Here is a 26,499-nt window from a genome sequence, read left to right on the forward strand (position 1 = left end):
ATCTGTTTGCCATGAAAGGATGGGGCCCAGATGCCATGATCTTAGTTTTCTGAATGTTGAGTTTTAAGCCAACTTTTCCACTCTCCTCTTTCATTTTCATGAAAAGGTTCTTTAGGTCTTCGCTTTCTGCCATAAGGGTGGTGTCATCTGCATATCTAAGGTTATTGATATTTCTCCTGGCAGTCTTGATTTCACCTTGTGCTTCATCCAGCCCAGCGTTTCGCATGATGTACTCTGCATATAAGTTAAATAAGCAGGGTGACAAACGACATCCTTGACATACTCCTTTCCCGATTTGGAACCAGTCTGTTGTTCCACGTCTGGTTCTAAATGTTGCTTCCTGACCTGCATAAAGATTTCTCAGGAGGTAGGTCAGGTGGTCTGGTATTCCTATTTCTTTAAGAATTTTCCACAGTTTGTTGTGGTACACACAGTCAAAGACTTTGGCATAGTCAGTAAAGCAGAAGTAGTTGTTTTTCTGAAACTCTCTTGGCTTTTTGATAATCCAATGGATGTTGACAATTTGATCTCTGGTTCCTCTGCCTTTTCTAAATCCAGCTTGAACATCTGGAACTTCAAGTTTCACGTACTGTTGAAAAATCAGTACAGTTTATCATCATATAGATATTATGGATAAATTATGTAGCAATAGTGATGCTACTGATGTATTTAAGCTAAGTAACAACAGTCTTCTTGGAGTTTTCTCATTTCTCTATGGATTGGGTGGAAAAGTGAACCCTACTCAAGTCAGAAGACTAAGATTAACCTAAGTTTGAACCTGAGCCCAACATCTTGTATTTGTGTGCTTTGGGGCAAGTTAACTTTTTAATCATTTTATTGGAAATATGATTTACATATTTTAAAATGCACAAACACTTAGTGTATGGCTTAAATTTTTATTTATATATACTTAAAACCATTGCATGAATCAAAATGGGTAACATTTCTATTACCCTTTTGCCCCTTTGCACTCAACTCTTTTGCCCAGAGGTAACCACTATTCTGATTTTTATAATCATAAATTATGTTTGTTCCTGAACTCTATATAAATGGATCATCAACTCTCTTTTTTGTTGTTTTTTTCAACATAGTATTGGTGAGATTTCTCCATGTTGTGTGTATCAGTTCTCTTTTACTGTGTGGTGTTCTGTCATATGAATATACTATAAATTGTTTTTCTAATTTGTTGATGGGCATTTGAGTTGTTCCCCGTTTTTTACTATTGTAAATAAAGCTCCTAAGCATATTCTGTAAGTCTTTGGTGAACACAGCTCTCAGTTCTCACAGGTGTGTACCTAGGAGTGAAATTGCTGGGTCATAGGGTAGGTATGTGTTTAGCTTTCTTAGTAACAGCCAAAGAGTTTTCCAAAGTAGTTGAATTATTATTATTATAGCTACCAGCATTGTAGGAAGATTGTTGCATTTGTTTCACATCCTCACCATTATTTATTATTGCCAGCTTTAAAATTTTAGCCATTTACTGTGGTTTTAATTTATGTTTACCTGATGGTTAGTGATGTCGAGCACCTTTTCATGTGTCTGTTGGTCATTTATTTCATTGTTTCTTCATCTGTTTACATGTCTACCAATCACAGTCTTGGCAACAATACACCTGGGAGTCATACAAGGGGGTGGAGAAGAGATGGAATCAAGGGATAGGATGTTATCTTACTGCTTCATGATGACACCAAGAGTTGTGAAATGGTTTACTGTTAGTCTTTTGAGTCACTGATTTTATCCACTAGGATGACACTAGCTGCTTTTAAGAAATCCCCAGAACTTCAGTGACTTAACAAGATGGAGGTAGGTTTTTGCTCACCTAACTGTCCAAGGAGGGTATTCCTGCAAGGTAGGCCGCCTTTCAAATGGTTATTTAAGACTCCAAGCTTCTTCTGTCATGTGCCTCTTCTATCTTTGGTACATGGTTTCCAAGGACTTTATGCTTCTCTTCATCAAGCCAGGAAAAGGGAAAGAGTGGGGCTAGGGGAGGGCAGCAGTGGACAATAGGAAGATGTTTATGAATTAGGCAAAGAAATGGCATATAGATCTCTCTTCCTATTCCACTGTTGAGAACTTAATCACATCTAACTGTAAGGGAGGCTAGCAAGTGGCAGAGTGGGGCTTTGAACCCAGATATTCTGGCTCAAAAGTCTGTTTGCTGCTCCAGTCTAGCCCATCTCCAGCTGCTGTGTGTATGCTCAGTTGTTCTGTCGTGTCTGACTCTGTGACCCCATGGACTGTAGCCCACCAGGTTCTTCCGTCCATGGGATTTTCCAGGCAAGAATACTGGAGTGGGGTGCCATTTTCTGCTTCAGGGGGTCTTCCTAACCCAGCGATCAAACCCGCGTCCCTTGAGTCTCCTGCATTTGCAGGTGGATCCTCTACCGCTGCCTTGCTGGAATGGGAGAGACATATGTGATCAATATATCCCAAATATCATTTCAGTATATAATCAGTATAAAATTAAGGTATTTTACATTTTTGTACTGAATCTTTGAAATCCAATATATATTTTATAATTCCCTCATATCTCAATTTGGAAGCTGTTTTCATTGGAAATATTTAGTATTTAGATTTTATAAACTATACTGAATATAGTAAATTATGATTGAATACCCAATATAGATTCACATACTCAAGTTGTTTCAGATACACTGAAGTTTCCCAATAGCCAAATCAAGTCTCAAGCTTTAGATTAAGTAAAATAAAGTTTAGAAAATTCAGTTTCTCAGTTGAACTAGCTGTGTTTCAAGTGCTCAGTAGCCACATGTGCTTAGTGGCTAAGACTCTTTTAGCAACAGTGCAATTCTAAAGTCTAGACTAAATTCAGACTGTAAGCTCTAGGAAGGCAGGGACTTCTGCCTGGAACTGAGAAAGTGCTTAAGAAATATTTGTGGTTTGAAAATAGTGTCATCCTATTCTGAAGTTGGTAAGAGTTGAGAGTGAGGTTTAATGAATAATTTAATTGAATAGCTGGGAGGAAGCCAGGCTTCCAAAGCCAAGATTTTGTCTCAAAAATTTAATTATTCTTAATAAGCATTTAGAGTATGCTTATTATATATAAATATAGGATTTATTTTTATTTATATATTCATTATATATTATGTGTATTTGTTTTTAAATATATATTATTTATTTTATATATTATATAGCATTATATATTTTAATTATATATTATATATAAATATAGCATTTATATATAGCATTTATTATTATTAAATACAGCATTTATACATGCAGTGATTTAGGCTATAATGGCTATACATTTTTGGAAGATGTCTTTTTCCACTCAAGTGGCTGGCAACTCTTGTCAAATTGCATATTAATCACCACATAGTGGATTAGCTAAACAACTATGGAGGAAAATGTTCAAAGTTGATTTTTCTGCAATTCATTGGTTTGAATTTGGGGAATAGAAACTAAAGGAAAATAAAGTTAAAACAATTAAGGTTCAAATTCTGAAAAATAATCATACATCCTATTTCATGTTGCTCTGCAGAGGAAACTATTTTGTTGTGTTACAGAGGCGTACACATGTAATTTAACAACAACAACAACAACAAAAAGGTTTTTGAAAAAAAAAAACCTGCAAAAAGAACTATATTCTTTGAGAATGAGAGTTTTATATATTAATGTTCTTATGTTTTTCCCACTAATTACCCAGACTTTACTAGTTCAGTGCTCTACTCAAGTCACACTTCTTTTGCAAAGTCTGTCTTGTTTACTGTAGTTCACAGTGCTTCCTCCCATCCCGGAACTCATAGACTCAAATCTTTTGCTGTCCAAATATATATCTACAGTGTTGTGAATTGTTTCTCATTTGACTCATGTCATGTCTAGCCATCTCAACTCAGTCCTCTCAGTATTTAACAAGTAACAGTTGCTCAACTTGTGCTTGAGTACGCAAAAAAATGACAAATGGAAATCCTGACTGACAGACTTCTTAAGAACCTCTGACTGTTCCCATGCTTTGAGTTCAAATTGCTTTACTGCATCCTTCTTGACTTGAGTAGTGAGAACAGTTCAGCTGAGCTGGAGAGCTAACTGCCAAGTGCTGGAGTACTGCATTAAACAGGTCAAGATGAAAGTGAGTCACGTTTTTAACCGCTTACGGCGTTTGTATAGGCAAGGGTCTGAACTCAAAGGCTCACTCTGATCCACTTCTTCTGTGGAATGGCCTACTTGTTGAGGGTTGGACGGATCAGCACAGATGTTGGGAGTTGTCTCACTGTTTAGGGAGCCCTGAACAAAAGGCACTTGCAGACGTACGGACCCAGAGGTTGGGAAAAGGAAGAAGGAAAGGCTAGGAATTGGAAACTACTGAGTCAGGGTCTAGAAAATTGTCTTCTAGTTTTTTCCCATAAGAAAACTTCTAGATAGAGGTGCCTGGGCCAGAAATGCAGATGTGTTTAACAGCACCGCCATCCAGGGGGACCTGAATCCTTGTCTGCAACAACTTTCAGAGATGGTAATGCATTGTGTGTTGATTTTGTATCAAATCTGATATGGGGAGGACACCTTTGTTATGAAGCCCACCAAGGGAAGTCTTTGTAATTGCTTATGGTCAGGCCTAAAAAATCGATGATTTTTGGCTGGGACATGGACTCCTTATGTATGAAATCTGTACTCAGGACCTCAAACTACCCTTATCTGTTCCAGGGTGGACATTTCCCAACATTTTAATATCTTTGATATCAGGATGTATTTTATAATTGATGTCATCCAGATAACAGTTGTGATTTAATTGATGCTTTGGGATAAAAATCAAGAAAGTACCAGCATACTCAGCCCTAAAAAGGAATGAATTTGGGTCAGTTGTAGTGAGGTGGGTGAAATTAGAGTGAAGACAGAAAGAGAAAAACAAATGTCATTTATTAATTCATGGAATCTAGGAAAAAGGCACTGATGAACGTATTTGCAGGGAAGGAATGGAGACACAGGTCTAGAGAATGGACTTGTGGACACGGGGAAGGTAAGGGTGGGATGAATTGAGAAAGTAGTGCTGACATGTATACACTGTCAAATAGTGAGAAGTTCCTGTATAGCGCAGAGAGCCCAGCCTGCTGAAACAAGGCAGAGGATGCAGATTGAAGCTGCCTAGAACTTCGTTTGGTTTCCCTCAACCACCGCAGTGCATGCCTCAGTCCATGGCAAGCACCCAAGCACCAGATAAAGAATCCAGAGCATTAGTAATAAGAATGCTAACTGAACTAAGGAAAAGAATCGATGAACACAGTTTTAATAAGGAACTAGAAAATGAATAAAAGAACCAGTCAGGACTGGAGAATACAGTAACAAATGAAAAACATACTTGAAGGAATAAACAGCAGACTAAGGATACAGAAGAACACAGTGATACAGAAGACAGAATAAGGGAAATTGCGCATTCGGAACAGGAAGAAGGTGGCTCCGGTGGTGAAGAGTCCACCTGCAGTGCAGGAGACTCAGGTTCGATCCCTGGGTCAGGAATATCCCTGGGGAAGGAAATGGCTACCCACTCCAGTATTCTTGCCTGGAGAATTCCACAGACAGAGGAGCCTGGAGGGCTACAGTCCATGGGGTCGCATAGAGTCAGGCACGACTGAACAACAAACACACACATACAAGGAAACAACACAAGTGATCTGGAAGACAGCATAAGGGAAATCCCCCAATCAGAACAGGAAAAAGAAAAAGAAAGGGAACAATTTAGGGTACCTGTTGGAAAACAGCAGGTATACTAATATTCACATTATAGGTGTCCCAGAAGAAGAGAGAGAAAGATGTGTTGAAAATGTAATTTGATTAAATTGTGGCTTAAAAATGTCTGAATCTGAAGAAGGAAACAGATATCTAGGTATGAGAGGCACAGTGAGTTCCCTAAAATTTATGAACTCAGACCCATTCCAAGATATAATTAAAAGAGCAAAATTTAGAATTTTAAAGGCAGTCAGAACAGACTCATATAAAAGGGAATTCCCATAAGGTCATCAGCTGATTCTTCTGCAGAAACTTTGCAAGCCAGAATGAAGTGGCATGGTTTATTTAAGGTATTGAAAGGGGGAAAACCTACAATTTAGGATAATCTGCCCAGCAAGATTATAATTCAGAGTTGGAGGAGAAATAAAGAACTTCTCAGACAAGTAAAAGTGAAAAGAATTCATCAATACTACACCAACCCTGAAAGAAATGTTAAAGGATTTTCTATAGGTGGAAAGAAAAGGCTGCAAGAAGAAGAACTTATAGGCAAGGAAAAAATCCAATTAGTAAAGGCAAATATATAGTAAAGATTGTGAATCAACCACTTAAGTAAGCTTGTGTAAAGATTAAAAGACAAAAAGAAATTCTAAAATCAACCATAACTATAATAAATAGTTAAGGGATAAACATGAAGATGTAAAATATGACATCAGAAATACAAAACTGCAGGGGAGAGGAGTAAAAAAATGTAAATCTTTTAGAATGTGTATGAACTTAATGACTACCAGTTTAAAACAATAGATACAGGCCAACATATGTGAATCCCATGGTAACTACATTTCATAGACCTACAATAGATATGCAAAAACTAGAGAGAAAAAGACTTAAGCATACCGCTGAAGCAATCAAACCACGAGAAAAGAGTCTAAAGGAAGAAGAAAACAGAAGAACTGCAAAAACAACCAGAAAACAAGTAACAAAGTGGCAATAAGTGTATTTAAATGTCAATAGACCAAATGGTCCAATGGAAAGACAAAGAGTGTCTAATTGGATAAAAAATAAGACCCCTGTATATACTGCTTGCAGGAGACTCACTTCAGAGCTAAAGCCACACATGGAAAGAAAGTGAGGTGATGGAAAAGAATATTTCCTGAAAATAAAAATAGTAAGAAAGCTGGGGTAGCAATATTCATTTAAAACAAAATAGGCTTTAAAACGAAGCCTGTAACAAAAGACAAGGCCATTATATAATAACAAAAGGATCAATACAATCAGAGGATATGACATCTGTTAACGTGTGTGCACCTTATATAGGAGCATCTAAATATATAAAGCAAATATTAACAGACATAAAGGGAGAAGTAGACACTGATAATAGGTGACTCTAACACCCCCATTTACACTGGTGGACAGATCATCCAGACAGAAAATACGGACACAGTAGTAGTAAATGTTACATTAGATCAGTTGTGCTGAATAGATATGTATAGGACATTCCATCCAAAACCAGCAGAATGCACATTCTTTTCAAGTGTACATAGAACATTCTCTAGGGTAGATCATATGCTAGGCCACAAGTTTCAACAAATTTAAGAGCATAGAAATTATTTCAAGCAGTATTTTCTGACCACAGTAGTATAAAACTAGAAAACAACTACATTAAGAAAAATGGGGAAAAAACAAAACACAGAGAGAGTAAACAATAAGCTACTAAAAACCAGTGAGACAACAAAGAAATAAAAAAGGAAATCAGAAAATACTTCGAGACAAAAATACAACTTTCCAAAATCTATGAAAGCAAATGTGTTAGTCACTCAGTCACATCCCACTCTTTGTAACCCCACATGGACTGTAGCCCACCAGCCTCCTCTATCCTCATCTCTCCAAGCAGGAATACTGGAGTGGGTAACCATTCCCTTCTGAAGGGATCTTCCCAACCCAGGGACCTAACCCAGGTCTCTTGCATTGCAGGCAGATTCTTGACCAACTGAGTCACCAGAGAAGCCCAAAATCTATGGGACACAGCAAAAACAGGTCCAGAAGAGAAGCTTCTAGGAATGCAGGCAACCTCAGGAGACATGAAAAGTCTCAAGCAACCTAATGTACTACCTATAGGAATTAGAAAAAGAAGAACAAAGCCTGAAGTCAGTGGAAGGAAGGAAATAGTAAAGATCAATCAGGAAATGAAATAGAGCCCCCCTAGAGAAAAAAACCAATAGAAAAGATTGATGAAGGCATGAACTGTTTTTTGAAGAAATGAAAAACAGAATTGATAAGAATCGATAAGCTTTAGCCAGTTGCCATGTCAGGCTATTACACATCTCTACCAGAAACATGTTATTTTTATAATTTTTCCATTTACTTTCAATGTTCTGCTAAAATGTTCCTTTCTCTTACTTTCTGGGATCCATTTGCCTTAGGGCACAATTAATGGCTCCTCTTTCCCGTTTCCTGTAGCACTTTATACACACATTTAACAGCACTTGCCACTTTGTTCTATAGTGCCTTGTTTATTCTTGCCTGGAGAATCACATGGACAGAGGAGCCTGGTGGGCTCCAGTCCACAGGGTCGCACAGAGCCAAACACGACTGAAGCGACTTAGCACAGCACAGCACACAGCACCTTTGTTTATGAGTCTGTTTTCCTACCTAAGTTGTGAGTTTTTCCTAGTTGAGACCTCTGCTTTCCTCAACTTTGTTTCCACAAGCTCAAGCATAAGATCTGACACTGACTTATGTTTGTGGAGTTGAGTTGAAAGGCTGGAATGCATGGGTTTCATCTCTCCTCCTCCAACCTCAATGTTACTTTCTTCAAGTGTATTGATTTGCCATTCTAGCCAGCACTGTCTCCTATCGTGCTCTGTCCCATGCTTTCTGTCATATGCTCAGATCGACTTTAGCCCCTATCAGTAAACTCCTGCTGCCATAGCTTCAATGGTCCCTAAAAGTCCAAGTTGCCTTCTTCCTTCAGTTGACATTTATCTTCTCTATTGCACGTGTTATTTGTGGTAATCATGTTTTATAAAGGCACTGTGGACTCGGAGTTAGTGAATACTGAACACTTCTCCCTCGTGGAAACACAGGGTTGAGTTCCTGTGAACCTCTGGTCACGACATTCGTGTCAGATACTCAGCACATAACCTTGTTGTATATGTGTTTCCATTTAAAGGCACCTAGTTCAATGTATCGGAGAAGGCAATGGCAACCCACTCCAGTACTCTTGCCTGGAAAATCCCATGGGCAGAGGAGCCTGGTAGGCTGCAGTCCATGGGGTCACGAAGAGTTGGACAGGACTGAGCGACTTCCCTTTCACTTTTCACTTTCATGCATTGGAGAAGGAAATGGCAGCCCACTCCCGTGTTCTTGCCTGGAGAATCCCAGGGACGGCGGAGCCTGGTGGGCTGCCGTCAATGGGGTCGCACAGATTCGGACACGATTGAAGTGACTTAGCAGCAGCAGCAGCAGCTGTTCAATGTATATTGTTGGTGCATCAACCTTGAAGTCACAGCCAACAGCAGTATAACTCACACCTGAACAAAGGTTGTCTAACACACGTATGTCCTGTCAAGCACATCATGAGCTTCTCCTTAGGACCACTAGACAGCTCTTCAGCACTATGCTTGAGGGCCATTTTAAATGGCGAAATCACCATCAAAAAGCACGCAAAAATGTGAAAACTGTGGCACTGAACAGATCATGAAAAGAAAGTTTGTACAGTACAAGAGCAGTGTTACTTATTCAACCTCAGCATGGAATGTATGCTTCTTGCCACTGCTTATGTCTGTGAATGACCATGGCACAGCTCAAGGACTGATTCTGGGGACACAGTGAATTTTAGAGAGTTGGTGAATTTGCAAATATGAATCTATGGGGAATGAGGATAGATTGTGCCCCTGTAGTATCTCATCTTCTGAAATTATGAGATTCATGGCACAGATCTTGCTTCTTGGTGGCCTCCCTTTTAGGTGTTTTTAGGTTTCAACTTTCTCATGTTTCTTCATCCCGCTGCCGCTTGACTCACTTCTCATACTCCAAAACTTTTTGACCTCTCTTATTGCCATGTTTTGCTGTCTCTTCTCCCATTTGTTTTGTTTTGTGTGACTTTGTAGCTTTCCTCTGCCTTTACCGTCATTTTCATGGAGTTATCTGATAGAGCAGAGAGAAAAGTATATATCCAATCAACCATGGAGCCAGAATTTTATTGTATAACATCATTAGTCACGTGTTATATGTATAATAAGTTTACTAAGTAATTGTTGAATAAATTAAAGAGCTGCTATTTTCATGCAAAAATGTACCTGTCCTAGATAGTACATTATAACAGTATTTTTTTAGTACCTCATAGTTTACTATGTTAAAAAAAAAAAAAAAAAAAAACTTTCTCCTCCTTACTTCTGCTAAACTTTCCTACTTAGTAGAACATTGACTAAGGAAGATGGGAAATAAATTTAAATTAAGACATATATGGGGACGTCCCTGGTGGCACAGTGGTTGGAACACTGCCAATGTAAGGGACATGGGTTTGATCCATGGTCCAGAAAGATTCCACATACCTCAGAGCAACGAAGCCCATAAGCTGCAACTCCTTAGCCTGCATGCTTCAACTACTGAAGCCCAAGTGCCTTTGCTCTGCAGTAAGAGAAGCCACTGCAGTGAGAAGGCTGCACCCTGCAAGAAGGACTAGCCCCTTCTCGTCACAACTGGAGAATGCCCATGCAGCAGCAAAGAGCCAGCACAGCCATAAACGAATAAATACTAAGTTTAAAAAATTACTAAATAAAAAACCATATTCAGCTGGAGCGCATATCTTGTTTTAAAGCTTAGGTTTCTTTCCTTTTGCATCATTTTTTCAGTAGACAGTTCCATAGACTTTATGATTTTGTCAGCTACAAAAAGATAAAATTATAATGCCTAAAGTGATCCCAGAAACCATCAGATTTAACCTTTGATTTATAGGCTACTGAGAGTCAGGCTGTCTTGGTTCAGTTCCTGGCTCTACTACTTGATTTGGACAAGTGTCTTTTTCTGGCCTCTGTATCCTCATCTATAAGATGAGAGGAAAAATATAACTGATGTCATAGAATTGTTGTGAAGACTGAGATAATTTCAAGTTTGTAGTACTATGACTGACATGTAGTAAGGTCTCCATATATATTTAATTATTATATTAAGTCACTTAATTAGTAATTTAGCTGGCTTCCAGCCCCCCAGTTTAGTATACTTAGTATTGGGTTGGTCAAAACGTTGGTTTTTCCGCAACACTGGATGAAAAACCCAAATGAACTTTTTGGCCAACCCAACACATGCTTAGGAATTATAAATCTCTTTTTCCAAGTTAGCTACCATTATTTTCTCTCCATCTCTTTCTTCATTTAAAGATCATTGCATGATGATATATTTCTGAAACTAAACATACTCTTAGCATTTCACCCATTACCACCTGCATTTGTAAGGACTTCCTGTATAGAACATTTTAAATTTAGTCATTCCTTGTAGTTGTTTATGGCACTTTCAGATAGCACTTTTTTCTGTAAAGTTGAGTGGTCTCACAGAAGCAGATTTTTTTAAAGTTACAATAATGCACTCCATTTCCCAGCATAAGTGGGTAAGTGCCACCCTGGCTTGAGCTGGGCTTAAAAGCAAAGGAAAAGCCCTTGGACCAGAGAGGAAACACTTGCATAACTGTGTTGATAAATTACAAACCACTCTCCTTGCTCTCACTTGTGCTGTGGAAGACAGGGCACCTTTGACGTGGATCTTTTTAAACAGCAGAACCTCTGTGGGATACCACCCCACACAGGAAGGTGAGTATCAGGCCACAGAAGCTGATAACGCAAACACCTGCAGATCTGGTCCCTTCTTCTATTATATGAGGGTTTATTTCTGCTTTCTTCAATAAAGTTATCGGTCAGAACTCGCTGCATGACTTACTCTGTAGTTAGACTGGTTATTGACGGTGACAAGGAATCTAATCTTCTGGCAGTATATCTTTTTTAAAATGCTGGTGCTAGGGTGGGAGATGGTGGAGGACAGCGATCAGGGGCTGGGGAAAACATAGGAACGTTAAAGGTTTATCTTTCTGGGAACTTGAGGCTGTAGAAAATTAGACCTAGGAGATTCAGAAGAAAATCCCTGTGTGTAATGGCATTTTGTGGCAGGAGGACTGAGGGAGAGTAAACCAATAATAACTTCTGCTTGATTTTGATGGAGAGAATCTAGGCTTTAGAATAAGAGAAGCGTAAGTTTGAATCCAGCCACGGGGTCGCAAAGAGTCGCATACGACTGAGTGACTGAACTGAAAATGAAACTGAAGTCACTTACAAACTATGAGAGTTTTGGACTGATGAAGTGATACTGTGAGCCACAACTTCCATATCTGTAAAGCAGGGGTAATAATACCAACTCTGCAGGGATTTTAGGAAGGACAGGTGTAACTTATGTAATGCAATCAGGACTTTGTAGACTTTGTAGTAATGTCGCATCATACTTGTGTTTTTGCCAATCCTCCTGCTAGCTGTCTCAAAGTATTCATTGTGTGAAAGCAGCCTGAACCTCAAATGGGTTTATACTCTGAAACTGAATGCAGTTTCCTGATAACTCTTTTTAAAAGTAATTGAGATATAATTAACTTATTAGTTTCAAGTATACAACATAATGATTGAATATCTGTATGCAGTGTGACATGATCACCACATTAAGTCTATTTAAGGTAACATGTATGGTGGCACTAATGGTAAAAAACATGCCAGCCAGTGCAGGAGATGTAAGGGATGTGGGTTCGATCCCTAGGTTGGGAAGATCCCCTGGAGGAGGGTGCGGCAACCCAATATTCTTGCCTGGAGAATCCCCATGGATAGAGAAGCTTGGCAGGCCCCAGTCCACAGGGTCGCAAAGAGTCGGCCACGACTGAAGCGACTTAGCATGCACACATACCACCATACATAGTTACAAAACTTTTCTCTCGTGATGAGAGCCTTTAAGGTCTACTGCCATGAAAGTGAAAGTTGCTCAGTTGTGTCCGACTCTTCGACACACCACGGACGGAATTCTCCAGGCCAGAATACTGGAGTGGGTAGCTGTTCCCTTCTCCAGGGCATCTTCCCAACCTAGGGATCGAACCCCGGTTTCCCACATTGCAGGCGGATTCTTTACCAGCTGAGCCACAAGGGAAGCCCATACATGGTTACAAAACTTTTCTCTTCTGATGAGAGTTTTTAAGGTCTACTGCCATAGCAACTTTCAAATATACAGCACAGTATTAATTAACTAATATTAACATATTGGTCACCATGCTGACAGCTCTTAATCTCCTCTTGATAAGGTACATAAGCATTTCCTCACCCAAAAAGAAGATACGGTTAGTTTACTAGGCTGAAATTGTCAATATGTGACTGTTTTAGACTTATGAAAATAGCATTTTTGTATAATTCAACCTAAAAGTATGTTACTATCCCTAGAATTTACTTCTTTGTCCATCCTTTAAAAACTCAATCCCATGCTCTGCACAGTTTGTGGCACAGCATGGGTATCAGCACACATTAACTGAGGAAATGTATGAATGAATGAATGAAAGCAGGGTCATATAGTGATATATTTGTGTGCAGGCGAAATCAGGTAAAACAGCCTCCAGGACACAGCCTTGAGTGGGAACTGAAGCTCCAAAGAACAGCCTGCGTGTGGGGTGGTGGAGGTGTTTGTGTGTGTGTAATGGGAGATTGCTAGAGAGGAAAACAGCCATGCTATTGCTTCTGGTTGGGTGATAAGAGATAGAATATGGAGAGGAAGGGATAGTTTCACATCAGCTGGCAAGAGCAGAGTCTCTTCCTTTGTTTTCTTGTCTCCAGCCACTGCTGAAGCCAGCAATGATTGGTTGGTTTCACTTCCAGTCATTGTACTCCTAACAGTAGCTACTACTTTAAAGATAAGACACTAAAAATTACTCAAGTGGCATCACTTTATGTTCTGAGTCTTTTGGTTCAGTATGGAATATTCACAGTGTTGTTTGAGAATACCAGAGCTCCTGTTGTATTCAAATCAGGCACCACTAATGAGAAGGTGTGTATTTCCTAGGAAGTGCCTCCTTAGTGGAGACAGGTATTCAAAGCTGCTGCATTTTAAAAGTTAGCGCTGATGAGTCAGGCAATGAAGGTAATGGTTTAATGGTTCTCCTTAAGAGCTCAGGATAGTCTTCGTGAATTTTCTGTAGCCCACAGTCTTGCTGCACCCAGAATTGCTGAGATTTGGGGAGGCTGATTACCGCATGTAAGACTTCATGAGACTGGTAGGTTTAAACAAAGGAGGGTAGTCTTTTCTAATTACTAGAAGACTTACATCCTTTGTTCGGGATCGGGACAATTGCTAAATTATTAATAATCAGAAATGGCTTCACAGAATCAGAGCAGTCATGGAAATTTTGGGTTTTGAGGTATCTTTCATCAAGGCTGTGGTGAAGTCTAATGATTGTCCTGTTATAGAGTACAGCTGACCCTTGAACAACATGGATTTTAACTGTGTGTCTTGTTTTCAATAGTAAATATTGTCGTACTACACTGACCGTGATTGGTTGAACCCAAGGTTGTAGAACCTCAGATGGGGAGGAACTGGGTGTATGGAAAGAAGTTATTTGAGTGGATTTCTGACTGTGGGGAGAGCCTGTGCTCCTAACTTTGGCATCGCTCAAGGTCAACTGTATGTCACTGCAGCAATGGAAAACTTCATAATTTCCTCCCATGGATACTTAGTCACTCAGTTGTGTCTGACTCTATGTGACCCCTCGGACTCAGCCTGCCAGGCTCCTCTGTCCATGGGATTCTCCAGGCAAGAAGACTGGAGTGGGTAGCCATTCGCTTCTCCACGGGATCATCCCAATCCAGGTATCAAACCTGGGTCTCTTATGTTGAAGGCAGATTCTTTACTATCTGAGCTACCAGGGAAACCCTAGGCATTTCCTTACTATATCTGACTCTTTGTGACCCCATGGACATATCTGACTCTTTGTGACCCCATGTATTAGAGCGCACCAGGTTCCTCTGCCCATGGAATTCTCCAGGCAAGAATACTAGAGTAGGTAGCCATTTTCTTCTCCAGGGGATCATCCCAATCCAGGATCCAACCTGAATCTCCTGCATTGCAGGCAGAATATTTACCGTCTGAGTCACCAGGGAAGCCCTAGATATTTCCTTAGACAGCAATAATCCTTCTAGTAGCAGTGAAACAGATGAAAAGTCAATAACCAAGTCAGAGTAGGGAAAAAAGTTACCTGCTTAAACAATGGTGGAAATACATGCTTACACTTACATGGTTCTGACTTACTTTGCTAACCAATGCTCTCCACTGTATTGGTTCCTAAACTAAACTAGGATGTGGCTGAATTTACAAACAGGATTCTTTGAACTCCCAGAGATGATACTTTCACTGATTATTGAATGTTAGGAAACCAGAAAAGAGGAAAATCTAGAAAGGTTCTTAAATTTCAGTCAGCCTTAATAAAAAGTAGCAATCAGGGTTGAGGAAAATATGAAGGATATTCAGGAACTGACATAAAAGTTCCAGTTTAATCAGAAACATCTATTTTTTTTTTCCTGAGTAAACCTGAAATTTGCATTGTCAAATTAGCCTTTTATTCCAAACAAGTAGAAAACTGATATTTCAATGAGTTAAAATAAATCATGAATGAGTTCAAAGTTCAAATCCAAAGTTCCCAGTGCCTTTCAGAGATTTAATAATATTCAAATAAATATGAAGAATTGTAAGAAAATTGATAATTTTCAGTTGCCTCAACTTTAAATTCCCCCAGAAAGCACCCTCAAAGGAAATTTAATATCATTTTTTAGAGTCTTGATGACAACTATAAGATATCTCAAAATCTGATGAATTAGGTTGAGAGGTGAACTGGAGTTTCATAGCTAATATTACAGGATAGTGCTATCAATGATTGACTAGACTGTTAAATATCCCAAAGCATTATTTTTGTCATAGACTAACACTAATACAGGAGAATAAATACACAAAATGACATAAACAGACATACTCACTTCTATTTCATTCAGTCCTCTGACTTTTAAAACAAAGTCCAAGATTCAAGATTATCGTCAAAGATAAGTCATTTAATAATGAGCCCCTAATCATTTGAGATTGGTTTTAGTATGGGGTCTCAAGACACAAACAGCTTATTAATAACTTGCTTGCTAATACCTATGCTGAAACATTATCTCCACAAAAAGAACATAGAGAACAAAAAAAGGAAGCACCTCTAACGTCTTTTAAAAGGTATTCATTTGAATCAGTTCTAATGAGATGGATGAAACTGGAACCCACTATACAGAGTGAAGTAAGCCAGAAAGATAAAGAACAATACAGTATACTAACGCATATATATGGAATTTAGAAAGATGGTAATGATAACCCTATATGCAAAACAGAAAAAGAGACACAGATGTACAGAACAGACTTTTGGACTCTGTGGGAGAAGGCGAGGGTGGGATGTTTCGAGAGAACAGCATCAAAACATGTATATTATCTATGGTGAAACAGATCACCAGCCCAGGTTGGATGCATGAGACAAGTGCTCGGGCCTGGTGCACCGGGAAGACCCAGAGGGATCGGGTAGAGAGGGAGGTGGGAGGGAGGATCGGGATGGGGAATACATGTAAATCCATGGCTGATTCATCTCAATGTATGACAAAAACCACTACAACATTGTACGGTAATTAGCCTCCAACTAATAGAAAAATAAATGGGAAAAAATAAATAAAAGGTATTAACCGTGAGCATCACCATATTTCAAAGAATGTCAGTCCTTTCCACTCCAGGTTCAGAAACTTCCTTTCACAATTCTTTGATAAAGCTAATTTATAGTACTGGGTTGGCCAAAAAGTTCCTGCGGTTTTAAAGCAAAAACAGAAGACACATTTTTCATCATTTTCACCAAGAACTTTATTGAACAACATATTCACTGATTGCAACATATTCACCAATATGCAGATGAAACTACTCTAATGACAGAAAGTGAAGAGGAACTGAAGAGTCTCTTGAGGAGGGTGAAAAGGAAATGGAAAAGCCAGCTGAAAACTCAACATTCAAAATACGAAGATCATGGCATCTGGTTTCATCACTTCATGGCCAGTACATGGGGAAAAAGTGGATGCAGTAGCAGATATTACTTCCTTGGGCTGCAAAATTACTGTGGACTGTGACTGCAGCCACGAAATTAAGACATTTGTTCCTTGGAAGGAAAGCTATGACAAACCTAAACAGCATATTAAGAAGCAGGGACATCATTTTGCCAACAAAGTCCATATAGTCAAAGCTATGGTTTTTACAATAGTCATGTACAGATGTGAGAGTTGGATCATAGATAAGGCTGAGCAGCAAAGAACTGATGCTTTCAACTGTGGTGCTGGAGAACACTCTTGAGAGTCCCTGGGACAGGAAGGCGATCAAACCAGTCAATCCTAAAGGAAATCAACCCTGAACATCCACTGAAAGGACTGATGCTGAAGCTGAAGCTCCAATACTCTGGCCACCTGATGTAAAGAGCTGACTCATCGCAGAAAAGACCCTGTTACTGGGAAAGTCTGAAGGCAGGAGAAGGGGCAGCAGAGGATGAGATGGTTGGATGGCATCACAGACTCGATGGACATGAGCTTGAGGAAACTCCAGGAAATAGTGAAGAACAGGGATGCCTGGCATGCATTCAAATAATTTCTTCTTCTAGGGAGCCCAAAGCTATTTTTCATATAATCATGGGCTCACAAAATTCCAGTGGAAATGGAAACATCAAAACTAAAACTCTTACAGATGGAAAAATCACAGTCATAAGGACAAATGACTTTCCCAACATCACCAGAAAAATCAAAGATGGCTTCCTGGCAGGGGCAGGGTCTGATATCTTTGCATTCCCAGTGCCGAGTTCAATGCTTGGCATATATTGAGTGATTAATAAGTGGGTACTGCAGATAATTCAAAAAACATTTTAGACATCAAACAATACTTCCTATGAATTGTTACTCTGTTAATAACTTTTGATCAGTAGGAAATTAAATAGGATAATACATGAATGATGAGAGAAGAAAATAGAAATAACAAGAATTTAATTAAATAAATAATAAAATAATTTTAATGCCCATGTTAAAAAAGTCTTCTGAGTTGAAATGAGGGCTAATACTAAAAATTCCTGCATCAAGGGATACTGAAAATAGTCCTTCAATAATAAGGATTTAAAGGTTATACTTGATTGGGCTTACTTCTAGTTAACCAGGAAATTAAACCTTAAAAATTTCAGAACAGTTTTCACTTTCAAAATGTATGTGAAAGGAAACTTTCTATTATGAATAACTCATGAGAATACCCATTGCCAACTTCTCCAATCTGAGAAAAACAATTTGATGCAGCCTGCCCTAGACTTCGGACAGAAATGCACATAAGCAGTCCCCAGGTGGTCTCTGGATTAATTTGTTCTTGGCTGCTGTTTCAATGGCCTCCAACCTTATAGCTGGGCTCTCCTGCTTTCTAACTGGACAGTCGGGTCCTTAAAGGTAAGGCCAATGTCTTTCTTCTGTGGCATCCCTTATAGGACCAGTTCTATACCCAGCAAACACCAGGTTCTATGAGCCTGGTGAAGCCCTTTCTTCTTGTCCAAAGATTGAGGTCAAAGTTGTTCCAGGAAGTCTGATTCCACTTGTCCTGCCAGCCATTCCCTGGGACGTTTAAACCTCGAGTGCCCCTTATGGGAACCCTGTGCAAATCTCAGCCCATGACTGCTCCCCACCTGCATCATCCTGTCTACCTCCCATAACCAGCCTGCTCACAGTCTCCTTAATAGAAACAGGAGTGTTTACCTTGAAATCATCCCCAAACCACATGGCTATACTGCCTTCAGCAGGGCTGGGAACATCAGGCCAACATAGGTGCTTCAGTTTGTTAATAAGAGAGAAGATTTTATTTTATTTTTATTATTATTATTATTTTTTTTTTGTCATACATTGATATGAAGCAGCCATAGATTTACACGTATTCCCCATCCCGATCCCCCCTCCCACCTCCCTCTCCACCCGATTCCTCTGGGTCTTCCCAGTGCACCAGGTCCGAGCACTAGTCTCATGCATCCCACCTGGGCTGGTGATCTGTTTCACCATAGATAGTATACATGCTGTTCTTTTGAAATATCCCACCCTCACATTCTCCCACAGAGTTCAAAAGTCTGTTCTGTATTTCTGTGCCTCTTTTTCTGTTTTGCATATAGGGTTATCGTTACCATCTTTCTAAATTCCATATATATGTGTTAGTATGCTGTAATGTTCTTTATTTTTCTGGCTTACTTCACTCTGTATAAGGGGCTCCAGTTTCATCCATTTCATTAGGACTGGTTCAAATGAATTCTTTTTAACGGCTGAGTAATATTTCATGGTGTATATGTACCACAGCTTCCTTAACCATTCATCTGCTGATGGGCATCTAGGTTGCTTCCATGTCCTGGCTATTATAAACAGTGCTGCGATGAACATTGGGGTGCACGTGTCTCTTTCAGATCTGGTTTCCTCAGTGTGTATGCCCAGAAGTGGGATTGCTGGGTCACATGGCAGTTCTATTTCCAGTTTTTTAAGAAATCTCCACACTGTTTTCCATAGCGGCTGTACTAGTTTGCATTCCCACCAACAGTGTAAGAGGGTTCCCTTTTCTCCACACCCTCTCCAGCATTTATTGCTTGTAGACTTTTGGATAGCAGCCATCCTGAATGGCGTGTAATGGTACCTCATTGTGGTTTTGATTTGCATTTCTCTAATAATGAGTGATGTTGAGCATCTTTTCATGTGTTTGTTAGCCATCTGTATGTCTTCTTTGGAGAAATGTCTGTTTAGTTCTTTGGCCCATTTTTTGATTTGGTCATTTATTTTTCTGGAATTGAGCTTCAGGAGTTGCTTGTATATTTTTGAGATTAATCCTTTGTCTGTTTCTTCATTTGCTATTATTTTCTCCCAATCTGAGGGCTGTCTTTTCACCTTACTTATAGTTTCCTTTGTAGTGCAAAAGCTTTTAAGTTTCAATAGGTCCCATTTGTTTAGTTTTGCTTTTATTTCCAATATTCTGGGAGGTGGGTCATAGAGGATCTTGCTGTGATTTATGTTGGAGAGTGTTTTGCCTATGTTCTCCTCTAGGAGTTTTATAGTTTCTGGTCTTACATTTAGATCTTTAATCCATTTTGAGTTTATTTTTGTGTATGGTGTTAGAAAGTGTTCTAGTTTCATTCTTTTACAAGTGGTTGACCAGTTATCCCAGCACTACTTGTTAAAGAGGTTGTCTTTTTTCCATTGTATATCCTTGCCTCCTTTGTCAAAGATAAGGTGTCCATAGGTCCGTGGATTTATCTCTGGGCTTTCTATTCTGTTCCATTGATCTATATTTCTGTCTTTGTGCCAGTACCATACTGTCTTGATGACTGTGGCTTTGTAGTAGATTCTGAAGTCAGGCAGGTTGATTCCTCCAGTTCCATTCTTCTTTCTCAAGATTACTTTGGCTATTCGAGGTTTTTTGTATTTCCATACAAATTGTGAAATTCTTTGGTCTAGTTCTGTGAAAAATACCGTTGGTAACTTGATAGGGATTTCATTGAATCTATAGATTGCTTTGGGTAAAATAGCCATTTTGACAATATTGATTCTTCCAATCCATGAACATGATATATTTCTCCATCTGTTTGTGTCCTCTTTGATTTCTTTCATCAGTGTTTTATAGTTTTCTATGTATAGGTCTTTTGTTTCTTTAGGTAGATATACTCCTAAGTATTTTATTCTTTTTGTTGCAATGGTGAATGGTATTGTTTCTTTAATTTCTCTTTCTGTTTTTTCATTGTTAGTATATAGGAATGCAAGTGATTTCTGTGTGTTAATTTTATATCCTGCAACTTTACTATATTCATTGATTAGCTCTAGTAATTTTCTGGTAGAGTCTTTAGGGTTTTCTATGTAGAGGATCATGTCATCTGCAAACAGTGAGAGTTTCACTTCTTCTTTTCCTATCTGGATTCCTTTTACTTCTTTTTCTGCTCTGATTGCTGTGGCCAGAATTTCCAACACTATGTTGAATAGTAGTGGTGAGAGTGGGCACCCTTGTCTTGTTCCTGATTTCAGGGGAAATGCTTTCAATTTTTCACCATTGAGGGTGATGCTTGCTGTGGGTTTGTCATATATAGCTTTTATTATGTTGAGGTATGTTCCTTCTATTCCTGCTTTTTGGAGAGTTTTAATCATAAATGAGTGTTGAATTTTGTCAAAGGCTTTCTCTGCATCTATTGAGAGAATCATATGGTTTTTATCTTTCAATTTGTTAATGTGGTGTATTACATTGATTGATTTGTGGATATTAAAGAATCCTTGCATTCCTGGGATAAAGCCCACTTGGTTTTAAAACAGGAAGTAAGTCCAAGAAGCATTTTCCTTGTACTGCATGGCCAAGCCAAAAGAATGCTAACCTGCCTTCCAGTGGAGGAGACGCAAGACCCAGGTTCAAGTTGGGAAGATCCCCTGGAGAAGGAAATGGCAGCCCACTGCAATATTCTTGCCTGGAAACTTCCATGGACAGAGGAGTCCGGTGGGCTACAGTCCATGGGTCACAAAGAATCAGACACGACTGAGCATGCAAACACACATGGGGAATTGTACGGCCCCCTATTGAATAATGGCAAGCTCACAGCCTCCTGATGGAAACTGAGAAAGCAAAGTACTTTGCGGGGAGGGAGGGGGGGTTGAAACTGCAAGTCACTTGTGCGACGTAATGGAGGGAGACTTTTCTCCAGAAAGCTACTCTTTCCCACTCTCCTGCCACCGCATCTCCACCCCCTGGTCCTGGTGCCAAGAATCACACTATCACAGAGCCATTTGTTTGAGATTTATTCCCCAGGAAAGGTAACACTCTAAGTCTTATAAGATACTCATATTTTAGAGCAGTGATTCTCAAAGTGTGGTTCCCAACCAGCAGCATCGTCACCACTTGGGAGCTTTTAGATATGCAAAATTTACAAGAATTTGTGCTGAAGATTCAGTTACAATCCACGGGAATTGAGGTTGACTTAGTTTGACCATAACTAAGCACAGCTTGGTCCTCCTAGGTGGCGTCAGTGGTAAAGAACCCACCTGCCAATGCAGGAGACTTTAGAGATATGGGTTCAATCCCTGGGCTGGGAAGATCCCCTGGAGGTGGGCATGGCAACCCACTCCAGTATTCTTGCCTGGAGAATTCCACAGACAGAGGAGTCTGGCAGGCTATGGTCCCTAGTTAGGGTCTCTAAGGTTGCAAAGAGTCAGACACCACTGAAGTGACTTAGCACACATGCACACACAAGCGCAGCTTGGCAGAGAAGACTCACAACTGTGCAGTTCTGGAGAGAGAGGTCTACCAGGGAGGGAGCCCGTGACCCTCAGGGTAGAATGAGGCTCCCTGGGGAGAGAAAGGACAAGACCCTGAAGACAGACTTCCTTCCCTACAATGGCCAGAGCAGGCAGGACAAATGGACTTCAGCCAGTCCTCCAACACTGTGTAATTAGCAAGGATCAATCTATCCTGGCCATGCGCTGACCAGAGCTCCAACTCCATGGGTACCCTGCTCCCTACTCTACCTAGAAGAGAAGCTGGCCACCTGGAGACCCTTTGCTGCTGCCAGTGGTCCCCACTAGACACTGAGAGAGAGGATCTTCTCCCCAACTCTAGTATCAATTTTAGAACATAGTAGATAAAGCCTGTAAAGCAGCTGACACCTCCCTGGCTTCAAAAAGTCCTAGGCCTGGGGCATGGGGCTGTTGGGGGTGGAGGTCCTCTGCTCCAGTTAGAATTCTAATGTGCCACAGTGTAAGGCACATGATAAACTCAGTAGCTAGGTAAAAAAAAAACAAAAAAATGAATGAACATGCCTAAATAGCAGAGCACCCTCTTCCACCCATGGTGCCTTCCACTCCCTTTCCACCCCTCATTTTGAGGGCCCGCATTGTTGTCTCCAAACCCACTTGGGTTTTTGGATGCCATATGCCACCATCAGGAGGATGAGAATAAGAAGGCCCCCTCCAACCAGAGAAGTTACAAGAAAAATCTCAAAGACACCTTTGGGAAAAGGAGAACAAAATCAGTAGTAGGCTGAGCTCCTTACTTTCTTGACAAAAATCAAAGAGTAATATTTCCTTCCAGTAGTTTTAGCAACATATTCCTTGCCACTTTTCTTTCAATTTAATTTAAACTCATTCCATTTCTCCTCTCCCTGAATAATACTGACAGAAATTATGTTCCCCAGGTTCACCCTCCAGTTTCATTCATTTAATAAGCATTTCTGAGCACTTATAATTTGCCAAACACTATTCTGAGTAATAAAATAAATAAACAGCAAGAAACACAAGAATCCCTACTCTCATGGAGTTTACATTCTGGTACAAGAATTCAGACAATAAATAATGTAAGATTATTTCAGATAAAATGGGTATTTTTAAAATTATTTTATTATTAGAGAATAACTAGGGTAAAGTGGGATAGGAGTTAGCACCTTTAGATAGGATAGCAAAGGAAGACTCTTGGGAGAAGTGAAATTTGAGCTAATGTGAATAATGAGAAGAAACGAGCCATGTTCATTCTGGGGAAAGCATTCCAGACAGAAAAAAAGAGCAGATGCAAGAGCATAAATGGGAACATAATTGGGAAGTGGTGGGAGGTGAGATCAGGAAGGGACAGATGAGGAAGTGTCCTGAAATCTGGGAAGGAGTTTAGGTTTTATTTAAAATACAACAGAAGCCATTGGTGGCTTTTAAGCAAGGAGTCTAGGATTTTAAACTCTGGCTGTTGTGTGGAAAACAGATGGTAGAGGATCAAAGATAGAAGCAGGGAGATCTATAAGAACCAAGGGTAAAAAACTTCTAGGCTCCAAGGTAGACTTTTGCCTTCAAGTTGACCCCTAGAGAAATTCCACCAGATAATGCAATTTGTGTCTAGTGTTAAAAAGATAACATAATTTTTAAAGATTTTAAAGAGCAATATCAAAAAAGAAGTCCCTAAAGACAATGCTTCAGTCAATAAAAAAGAACGTGTTTTCTGTGTAGAAACACATACTATACCCACATCTTCTAGAACCATAAACTGCTTTTCTTCTCTTGGAAACATGATGATAAACAAGGGACTTCCAAGAATACTTAGACTGTTTCTAGCTTTTATTGAAATTTTGCAATATCCCTTCACTTTTAAGTTTCATTTTTAAGAACAGTGTTAGTATATCCTTACAATCAAATCTCGGTCATTCAAAGGCTTGGAAAAATTAACCTGTTTCTCCCATCTTCCTTCCTTCTTTCTCCTTCATCTCCCTTCTCAGCCCATCTTCTTTCCCCCTCTTGAATAGCCCCCACGAGCATCAGATGCATCACATTATATTTTACATTATTGTTTTATTTATTAAATTTTTCTTGCTCCCATTTTTAATATAAAATCTGATTACTAGAACATATTATGCACTTTTTTTACTCAAAAGACTCCACAAATGATGACATTAAGTGGGTCAGTGGTGCAAGGTTTTTCCTTGTTTGACACACAGGGATTGACAACTGTGAACTGGGGACAATCTTGAGGTGGGGCTGGTTTGAAGTGTCAGTGAAGTTGGCATTAACTTGATCCCTCTTCTCTATGAAGATTTGGGGCTACCCGTGAGGAAGAAGCAAAACGAACCATCTTTCCAAATTCAGCTCTCAATCTTCCTGCTCTCCCTCCCATCACTCATATGCTTTCCTGGAAGGCCAGTGAGTCAGACAACAAATGGTTCTTCTTACTTTGCCCTTTCTTTTGGCTTCCCCCTGCCCCTGGCAAACACCATCTGTGACTGGCCTAAAGGAAATGTCAAGGAGACATTCCCAGGGACTAAAAGAGTACTCACTAATTGACAATGTCTTGAAGTTTATCCCGGGGCCATTAGCTCCCCCAGCACTGGTGCTGGCCATGACCCGAACAGTGTAAGAGGTCTTTCGTGTCAGGGACTCCAGGTCATACCGCAGGATGCTGGAGCTGACTGTCTTGGCTAAAGGAAAAATACAGAAGTCAAACACCACAGCCAAACCCAAATGAAAATTGTGCTTTATTGGAGTTCAAATAAGAGCACTGGAACCTGTGCTTCCAAGCTTGGCCATCTAAAACTCCTATCTCTCTATCCGTTAAAATTAGCTTATTAAGATGGATCAAAGACCTAAATATAAGGGTTAAAACTATAAAACGCTTAGAAAACCACATAGGGTAGATCTATATGGCCTTGAATATGACAATGACTTCTTAAATATGACACCAGCACAGAAGCAGCAGAAAGATTAAACTGGACTTCATCAAAATTAAAAGTTTTTGTGCATCAAAAGACACTATCAAGAGAGTGAAAAACTCACAGAATGGGAAAAAATACTTGCAAATCATGCATTTGATAAGGAATTTGTATCCAGAATGCTTTGAAAAATAAAACCCTAACAACTCAACAACTGAATGACAAACAGCCTGATTTAAAAACGAGCAAAGAGACTGAGAAGACTTTCTCTAAAGAAGATATACAAATGGCCAACAAACACATATAAAAGATGCTCTGCATCATTAGTTATTATGGAAGTGCAAATCAAAAGCACATTGATATGGCTGATTCATGTTGATACATGACAGTAACCAACACAATGCTGTAAAGCAATTATCCTTCAATTAAAAATAAATACATTTTTAAAAAACCACATTGAGATAGCATTTTATACCCACTAGGACAGCCATGCTTTTTAAAAATGAAAAATAACAAGTGTTGATAAGGATGTAGAGAAATTAGAACTCTAATTTATTGCTAGTGGAAATGCAAATTGGTATAACTGCTATGGAAAACAGTTTGGTGGCCCCTCAGTAAGTTAACTTAGAATTCCCAAATGACCCAGCAATTCTAATCCTAGTATATACCCCCCAAAGAATTAAAAGCAGAGATTCAAACAGGTATTTATACACCAATGTTCATAGCAGCATTAATCACAGTGGCTAAAATGTTTTATCAACTGATGAATGGATTAAAAGATGTTTCTTGATATAATAAAATATTATTTAGCCATAAAAAGGAATGAAGTGCTAATACATATGCTACAACATGGATGAATTTTGAACACATTATGCTAAGTGAAAGAAGCCAGGCCAAAAAAAAAAAAAAAAAAACGTCACATATTGTAGGATTCTGTTTATATGAAATATCCAGAGTAGGGAAACCCATAGAAACAGAAAGGAGTTTTGTGGTTGCCGCGGACTCTGGGTCAAGGGTAAGGAAGTGACTGATTCATGGGTACACGGTTCCTGTTTGGAGTGGCATTAAGTAGTATTATGGTTACAACATTACGGATGTTTAATACTTAATGCCACTAAATTGTATACTTTCACATGTTTGAAGTGGTAAAATTTACATTATATGTACATTACATGTATTTTACCATAACCACAAAAAAAAAAAAAATTAGCCTAAACAGAAACCCAGGCCTAGCCCACAATTGAGGATGTCAGGCAATATTGTAGATGCAAGAAAAAGGCAGTGGATGGTAGAAGCCATTGTAAAGGGTCCTGCACTGAAGCAAGTGCCACCAAACAGGGTCTGTCCCCTCTAGCCTTTAATCTAGGCATGTCCCACTCTGGAGTAAAGATCAAGAGCTCCATGGAGGCCCACTGTTCACAGCCTGATGGGCACAAATTATATCAATTTCTCTGGTCCCTACAGCACTCTCAGGTACAGTCATTTCAATCTCATTTGACTCTTAAAAACTCAAGAGATGGACACCCTTGACACTGTTTTCAGAGAATCTCAAG

The 26,499-nt window shown here is 39.4% G+C and overlaps 1 pseudogene; it reads right to left on the reverse strand.

Moving 5' to 3' along the window:
- Positions 1 to 4,092: 4,092 nt before the first annotated feature.
- Positions 4,093 to 26,499, reverse strand: part of LOC133052654 (interleukin-31 receptor subunit alpha-like) — a 63,242-nt pseudogene continuing 40,835 nt past the window's right edge.

Source organism: Dama dama, chromosome X, assembly GCF_033118175.1.
Source record: "Dama dama isolate Ldn47 chromosome X, ASM3311817v1, whole genome shotgun sequence".
NCBI lineage: Eukaryota > Metazoa > Chordata > Mammalia > Artiodactyla > Cervidae > Dama > Dama dama.